Source organism: Pseudophryne corroboree, chromosome 5 (genome assembly GCF_028390025.1).
Source record: "Pseudophryne corroboree isolate aPseCor3 chromosome 5, aPseCor3.hap2, whole genome shotgun sequence".
In the NCBI taxonomy this organism is placed as follows: Eukaryota; Metazoa; Chordata; class Amphibia; order Anura; family Myobatrachidae; genus Pseudophryne; species Pseudophryne corroboree.
Window position 1 is genome coordinate 767,949,807 of NC_086448.1, and position 8,947 is coordinate 767,958,753.

The window sequence follows — 8,947 nt, forward strand, 5'->3', positions numbered from 1 at the left end:
CCAGCATCCACTACGGACTACGAGAAATAGAATTACCGGTGAGTAAATTCTTATTTTCTCTGACGTCCTAGTGGATGCTGGGTACTCCGTAAGGACCATGGGGATTATACCAAAGCTCCCAAATGGGCGGGAGAGTGCGGATGACTCTGCAGCACCGAATGAGCAAACTCAATGTCCTCCTCAGCCAGGGTATCAAACTTGTAGAATTTTGCAAACGTGTTTGATCCCGACCAGGTAGCAGCTCGGCAAAGTTTTAAAGCCGAGACCCCTCGGGCAGCCGCCCAAGAAGAGCCCACCTTCCTCGTGGAATGGGCTTTGACTGATTTAGGATGCGGCAGTCCAGCCGCAGAATGTGCAAGTTGAATCGTGCAACAGATCCAGCGAGCAATAGTCTGCTTAGAAGCAGGAGCACCCAGCTTGTTGGGTGCATGCAGGATAAACAGCGAGTCAGTCTTTCTGACTCTAGCCGTCCTGGAAAATAAGATTTTACTCACCGGTAAATCTATTTCTCGTAGTCCGTAGTGGATGCTGGGACTCCGTAAGGACCATGGGGATTAGCGGCTCCGCAGGAGACTGGGCACAACTAAAGAAAGCTTAAGGACTACCTGGTGTGCACTGGCTCCTCCCACTAAGACCCTCCTCCAGACCTCAGTTAGGATACTGTGCCCGGAAGAGCTGACACAATAAGGAAGGATTTTGAATCCCGGGTAAGACTCATACCAGCCACACCAATCACACCGTATAACTCGTGATACTATACCCAGTTAACAGTATGAAATATAACTGAGCCTCTCAACAGATGGCTCAACAATAACCCTTTAGTTAGGCAATAACTATAAACAAGTATTGCAGACAATCCGCACTTGGGATGGGCGCCCAGCATCCACTACGGACTACGAGAAATAGATTTACCGGTGAGTAAAATCTTATTTTCTCTGACGTCCTAAGTGGATGCTGGGACTCCGTAAGGACCATGGGGATTATACCAAAGCTCCCAAACGGGCGGGAGAGTGCGGATGACTCTGCAGCACCGAATGAGCAAACTCTAGGTCCTCCTCAGCCAGGGTATCAAACTTGTAGACTCTTATAAAAATGTTTTAACCCGACCAAGTAACAGCTCGGCAAAGTTGTAAAGCCGAGACCCCTCGGGCAGCCGCCCAAGAAGAGCCCACTTTTCTCGTGGAATGGGCTTTTACAGAATTAGGGTGCGGCAGTCCAGCCGCAGAATGTGCAAGTTGAATCGTGCTACAGATCCAGCGAGCAATCGTCTGCTTAGAAGCAGGAGCACCCAGCTTGTTGGGTGCATACAGGAGAAATAGCGAGTCAGTTTTCCTGACTCCAGCTGTCCTGGAAACATATACTTTTCAGGGCCCTGACTACATCCAGTAACTTGGAATCCTCCAAGTCCCAAGTAGCCGCAGGCACCACAATAGGTTGGTTCACATTAAAAAATTATACCACCTTAGGAAGGAATTGGGAACGAGTCCTCAATTCCGCCTTATCCATATAAAATACAGATAAGGGCTTTTGTATGACAAAGCCGCCAATTCTGATACACGCCTGGCCGACGCCAAGGCCCACAGAATGACCACTTTCCACGTGAGGTATTATAGCTCCACGGATTTAAGTGGCTCAACCCAATGCGACTTCAGGAAATCCAACACCACGTTGAGATCCCACGGTGCCACTGGAGGCACAAACGGGGGCTGACTATGCAGCACTCCCTTAACAAAAGTCTGAACTTCAGGCAGTGAAGCCAGTTCAATTTTGGAAGAAAATCGATAGAGCCGAAATCTGGACCTTAATGGAACCCAATTTTAGGCCCATAGTCACCTCTGACTGTAGGAAGTGCAGAAATCGACCTAGCTGAAATTTCTCCTTTGGGGCCTTCCTGGCCTCACAGTACGCAACATATTTCCGCCATATGCGGTGATAATGGTTTGCGTTCACTTCTTTCCTAGCTTCAAATAGCGTAGGGATAACTTCCTCCGGAATTCCCTTTTCCTTCAGGATCCGGCGTTCAACCACCATGCCGTCAACGCAGCCGCGGTACGTCTTGGAACAGACAGGCCTCCTGCTGCAGCAGGTCCTGTCTGAGCGGCAGAGGCCATGGGTCCTCTGAGATCATTTCTTGGAGTTCTGGTTACCAAGCTCTTCTTGGCCAACCCGGAACAATGAGTATAGTTCTTACTCCTCTCCTTCTTATTATTCTCATTACCCTGGGTAAGAGAGGCAGAGAAGGGAACACATACACCGACTGGTACACCCACGGTGTTACCAGAGCGTCCACAGCTATCGCCTGAGGGTCCTTGACCTGGCGCAATATCTTTGTAACTTTTAGTTGAGGCGGGACGCCATCATGTCCACCTGTGGCCTTTCCCAACGGTGTACAATCATTTGGAAGACTTCTGGATGAAGTCCCCACTCTCCCGGGTGGAGGTTTCTTAGTTGTCCACTCCGGGAATGAACACTGCTGACAGTGCTAACACATGATTTTCCGCCCATCGGAGAATCCTTGTGGCTTCTGCCATCGCCATCCTGCTTCTTGTGCCGCCCTGTCGGTTTACATGAGCGACCGCCGTGATGTTGTCTGACTGGATCAGCACCGGCCGGTGTTGAAGCAGGGGTCTAGCCTGACTTAGGGCATTGTAAATGGCCCTCAGTTCCAGAATATTTATGTGTAGGGAAGTCTCCTGACTTTTCCATAGCCTTGGAAGTTCCTTCCCAGTGTGACTGCCCCCCAGCCTCAAAGGCTGGCATCCGTGGTCACCAGGACCCAGTCGTGTATGCCGAATCTGCGGCCCCCTAGAAGATGAGCACTCTGCAGCCACCACAACAGCGACACCCTGACCCTTGGAGACAGGGTTATCCGCCGATGCATCTGAAGATGCGACCCGGACCACTTGTCCAACAGATCCCACTGGAAAATCCTTGCATGGGACCTGGCGAATGGAATTTCTTCGTAAGAAGCTACCATCTTTCCCAGGACTCGCGTGCACAGTGGCGGATTTAGCGGGGGGCGATTAGGGCGAACGCCCCCCCCTACATATACCGGCACCGGGATGGAGGCCGGGTCCCGGCGCGGTATTGGGAACGGGGTGGAGAGCGGTGCAGCACGGCGGGGGACGAGGAGAGAGAGGAGCGTCCTAACGCGCGTACAGCGACCTCTGTTCTGACCACGCCCCCTCCTTCCTGTACGCGCGTCAGGACGCTCTCTCTCTGTCTTCGTCCCCCGCCGCGCTACACCGCTCTGCACCCCGTTCCCAATATCCTGGCGGGACCCGGCCTCCATCTATGAGGTGGGAGTGTGTATGTGTGTGTGTGTGTGTGTGTGTGTGTGTGTGTGTGACTGTGTGTGTGTGTGTGACTGTGTGTGTGTGTGTGACTGTGTGTGTGTGTGTGTCCCATTTCTCTCCCCCCCCCCCCCCCCCCCTCTTCTCCCTGCATTATTTGGCTGAATTTTTCCTCATTCTGTGTGCTATGTAATTTTTGCCTCATACAGTGTGCTATAATGTGATTTTTCCCTCATTCTGCGTGCTATAATGTGATTTTTCCCTCATTCTGCGTGCTATCATGTGAATTTTGCCTCATTCTGCGTGCTATCATGTCATTTTTGCCTCATACAGTGTGCTATAATGTGATTTTTCCCTCATTCTGCATGCTATCATGTGAATTTTGCCTCATTCTGCGTGCTATAATGTCAATTTCGACTCATTCTGCGTGCTATAACGTCATTTTTGCCTCATACAGTGTGCTATAATGTGATTTTTCCCTCATTCTGCGTGCTATCATGTGAATTTCGGCTCATTCAGTGTGCTACAATGTGAGTTTCGGCTCATTCAGTGTGCTACAATGTGAATTTCGGCTCATTCAGTGTGCTATAATGTGAATTTCGGCTCATTCAGTGTGCTATGATGTGAATTTCGGCTCATTCAGTGTGCTACAATGTAAATTTTGGCTCATTCAGTGTGCTATGATGTGAATTTCGGCTCATTCAGTGTGCTATGATGTGAATTTCGGCTCATTCAGTGTACTATAATGTGAATTTCGGATCATACTGTGTGCTATAATGTGTTTTCCTTCCATAAGACCATCCAGTCAGGTGTCGACTCCCTAGGGGGTGACATCACTATTACAGGCAATTGCTCCGCCTCCATACCATTTTCCTCCTCATACATGTCGACACAACGTACCGACACACAGCACACACACAGGGAATGCTCTGATAGAGGACAGGACCCCACTAGCCCTTTGGGGAGACAGAGGGAGAGTTTGCCAGCACACACCAGAGCGCTATATATATATACAGGGATAACCTTATATAAGTGTTTTTCCCTTATATAGCTGCTGTATTTATTAATTTGCCAAATTAGTGCCCTCCCTCTCTTGTTTTACCCTGTTTCTGTAGTGCAGGACTGCAGGGGAGAGCCAGGGAGCTTCCCTCCAACGGAGCTGTGAGGGAAAATGGCGCTTGTGTGCTGAGGAGATAGGCTCCGCCCCCTTCTCGGCGGCCTTTCTCCCGCTTTTTTAAGGAAAAACTGGCAGGGGTTAAATGCATCCATATAGCCCAGGAGCTATATGTGATGTATTTTTTGCCATCTAAGGTGTTTTTATTGCGTCTCAGGGCGCCCCCCCCCAGCGCCCTGCACCCTCAGTGACCGGAGTGTGAAGTGTGCTGAGAGCAATGGCGCACAGCTGCGGTGCTGTGCGCTACCTTATTGAAGACAGGACGTCTTCTGCCGCCGATTTCCCGGACCTCTTCTGTCTTCTGGCTTTGTAAGGGGGCCGGCGGCGCGGCTCTGGGACCCATCCATGGCTGGGCCTGTGATCGGTCCCTCTGGAGCTAATGTCCAGTAGCCTAAGAAGCCCAATCCACTCTGCACGCAGGTGAGTTCGCTTCTTCTCCCCTTAGTCCCTCGATGCAGTGAGCCTGTTGCCAGCAGGTCTCACTGAAAATAAAAAACCTAAAAACTAAACTTTTCACTAAGCAGCTCAGGAGAGCCACCTAGTGTGCACCCTTCTCGTTCGGGCACAAAAATCTAACTGAGGCTTGGAGGAGGGTCATAGGGGGAGGAGCCAGTGCACACCAGGTAGTCCTAAAGCTTTACTTTTGTGCCCAGACTCCTGCGGAGCCGCTATTCCCCCTGGTCCTTACGGAGTCTTCAGCATCCACTAGGACGTCAGAGAAACAGAATTTGTCGGCAGATAAGAACCACTTGGCCCATCTAGTCTGCCCCTTTTTTTTTTTTTTTTTTTACATTATTTTTATCTATAACCTTATCTGATCCTTATTTCTTTGTAAGAATATCCTTATGTCTATCCCATGCATGTTCAAATTGCCCTACTGTCTTATCCTCTACCACCCCTGATGGAAGGAATGGCGATTCGCCAGTCTGTATCACCAGTGCGCAGGGTTCTCTCCACTAACTGGCAACATTTTATTAGTAATGGCAACAATAGGAAATTTTAGAAGCGAACGGGAAGGGCATTACTAAGTGGGAGGGGCTATGATTAGGGGGAGGAGTCATCATTCTTAAACCGCCCCCCCTAAAAGTTAAGTCTAGATCCGCCACTGCGCGTGCAGTGATGCACCGACACCTGTTTTGGTTTCAGGAGGTCTCCGACCAGAGATGACAACTCCTTGGCCTTCTCCTCCGGGAGAAAAACCTTCTTCTGTTCTGTGTCCAGAATCATACCCAGGAACAGCAGACGCGTCGTAGGAACCAGCTGCGACTTTGGAATATTCAGAATCCAGCCGTGCTGTTGGAGCACTTCCTGAGATAGTGCTACTCCGACCAACAACTGCTCCCTGGACCTCGCCTTAATAAGGAGATCGTCCAAGTACGGGATAATTATAACTCCCTTCTTTCCAAGGAGTATCATCATTTCGGCCATTACTTTGGTAAATACCCTCGGTGCCGTGGACAGACCAAACGGCAACGTCTGGAATTGGTAATGGCAGTCCTGTACCACAAAACGGAGGTACACCTGGTGAGGTGGGTAAATGGGGACATGTAGGTAAGCATCCTTGTGTCACGATCCGGGTATCTGGACGCCATTTCTTACCCATCAGATGCCTCCTAAGGCTGGCTCAGCGCTCCAGGACCGGATTCCATCTGTTATCCTGATGTGTACATTCCTGTATCCTCTCCTGTCACTCTGGGACGCTGTCACAGTAAACGCCATATTACACCTGGCATGGCGTCTCCCGCGGCCTCCGCCGCCGTCCCTGAACTTCTGCATGCAGAGTGTCTGAGTGGCGATTACGTCAGCCGCGGCCTCCACTGTGTCCGCGTGGTTGGATGTGCATCTGTCAGCCTGGCGCCTCCTGTCTCCGGTGGCCGGCGCCGCCATTACTGTTTTCATTACCACATGGATTACAAACCAAACTTCCCTCCAAGTGTCTGCATGGGTGCAGCCATCTTGGATTCTGTCAGCTGATCATTTCCACCAATCTGTTCTCAGTATTGATAATCTGCATAATTGCCTAGCCAATCCCTTCCTTGCTGCAGGTATAAATACACTGTGCCTGAGCAAGGAAGGCGTCAGTGCTTTGGTTGTCAAACCTAGTTCCTGTTTGTCTCTCTCCTGTGATTGTCTTCCAGGTTCCAGCTCCTGTCTCAAGACTTCCACCATAGAGACCCGCACCAGCATTCCACCTGCGGTGTAGCCTGACTCTCCAATCCATTGTGGATTCATCTGTTTCCAGCTACAACATTACCTGCTTCCAGCTCAGCTTCCAGCAGAGTACAGCTTCCCTTAAAGGGCCGGTGTCCTTTCTACACTTTACCACTCTCCACCGGTATTATTATTTCTCCGCTCTCAAGTTCTACATTTCAGTTCATATTTCATCGCTCCCAAGTTCATTTATTATTTAACTGGTTCCAGCCAGTATCCACTCCGTGCTAACAACAGTCTGGTTCCAGCCAGTATCCACAGCAGCTGTTTTATCTTCAGCAACCCAGCTTTTCCTGGAACACCAGCTGGCACAATCCTGGGTTATCTCCATTGCTACAGTCGGGCCTGGTAAGGACTTTCCATCTAGAAGATCATAAGAACTATCTCACACTACCAGTGCCCTGTGGCTCCTGCCATTCTGTAGTACCCAGGAACTGTATTTATTCTTTGCTGACTTTTACGTTTTCTTTTACTGCTGCTGTGTTGCGGAGTTGTCATAATAAACATCATTGACTTTTATCCAAGTTGTCGTGGTCACGCCTTCGGGCAGTTATTATTCATGTTACTTACATGTCCAGGGGTCTGATACAACCTCCCAGGTTCCGGTACATCTCAGCCCCTACAACTGAGGCTGCCTCCCGTCAGCTCAGGCCCTCAGTTGTGACAGTAAGCACTGACCTAATGAATCCAGCCGGAGACCAGGATCAAGCGGCCAGGCCGATGCAAGAACTGGCAGCCCGACTAGAACATCAGGAGGCTGCACAGGGCCACATCATCCGCTGTCTCCAGGATCTCTCTACTCGGCTGGATGGGATTCAGACAACTCTCCGTGGATCAGGCGCGTCTGGTGCGTCAACCACAGTGACTCCAGCTATAACCCCACCCACCTTACCCATTTCTGCTCCACGTCTTCATCTTCCAACGCCAGCAAAATTTGACGGATCTCCAAGATTCTGCAGGGGATTTCTCAACCAGTGTGAGATTCAGTTTGAGCTACAACCTGGCAATTTTCCCAGTGACCGTACAAAAATTGCCTACATTATTTCTCTTCTCAGTGGCTCAGCCCTTGATTGGGCATCACCGTTATGGGAGAGGTCCGACACCCTGCTATCTTCCTACACTGCCTTCGTGTCAACATTCAGGCGCATCTTCGACGAGCCAGGCCGGGTAACCTCAGCTTCATCCGAGATTCTCCGTTTACGCCAGGGGTCACGTACTGTAGGACAATATCTGATACAGTTCCAGATCCTGGCATCCGAACTGGCATGGAACGACGAGGCCCTGTATGCTGCATTCTGGCATGGCTTATCTGAGCGTATTAAAGATGAGTTAGCTACCAGAGACTTACCTTCTAAGTTAGATGAGCTAATCTCACTCTGCACGAAAGTTGATTTACATTTCAGAGAGAGAGCAACTGAGCGTGGAAGATCATCTGCTCCAAAATCTTCTGCTCCTCCTCCTCGTCAACTGTCACCATCTAAAGATGAGCCCATGCAACTTGGCCGTTCCCGTTTAACTCCTGCTGAGCGCCGAAGACGTCTCTCCGAGTTTCTCTGTCTCTATTGTGCAGCTCCGTCTCACACCATTAATGCCTGTCCCAAACGTCCGGGAAACTCCAAATCCTAGCTCGCCAAGGAGAGGGCCGGCTAGGAGTAATGATCTCCTCTCCATCTCCTCAAGATTGTAATCTCCCAGTCTCGCTTCAAGTTGCTCAACGTTATCGGAACGTCATTGCCCTCCTTGATTCCGGAGCAGCTGGGAACTTTATTACCGAAGCCTATGTTAAACGGTGGTCCCTACCCACCGAGAGACTTCCTTCGTCCATTTCTTTAACTGCCGTGGATGGCAGCAAAATTTTTGATGCAGTTATTTCTTTAAGGACTCTACCAGTTCGTCTGAGAGTGGGAGTTCTTCATTCCGAACTTATTTCTTTTTTAGTGATTCCAAGAGCCACACATCCTGTGGTCCTGGGCCTTCCATGGCTCCGTCTTCACAATCCTACAATTGATTGGACGACTACGCAAATCCTGGCATGGGGTTCCTCCTGTGCTGAGACATGTTTGTTTAAAGTATTGCCTGTCTGTTCTTCCTCCCCCAGGTCGTCTGATGTTCCACCTCCTCCATATCAAGATTTCACGGATGTGTTCAGTAAAGCTTCTGCTGATATCCTTCCTCCTCATAGAGAATGGGACTGTCCGATTGATCTCGTTCCAGGGAAGGTTCCACCTCGAGGCCGAACTTATCCGTTGTCTCTGCCTGAGACGCATTC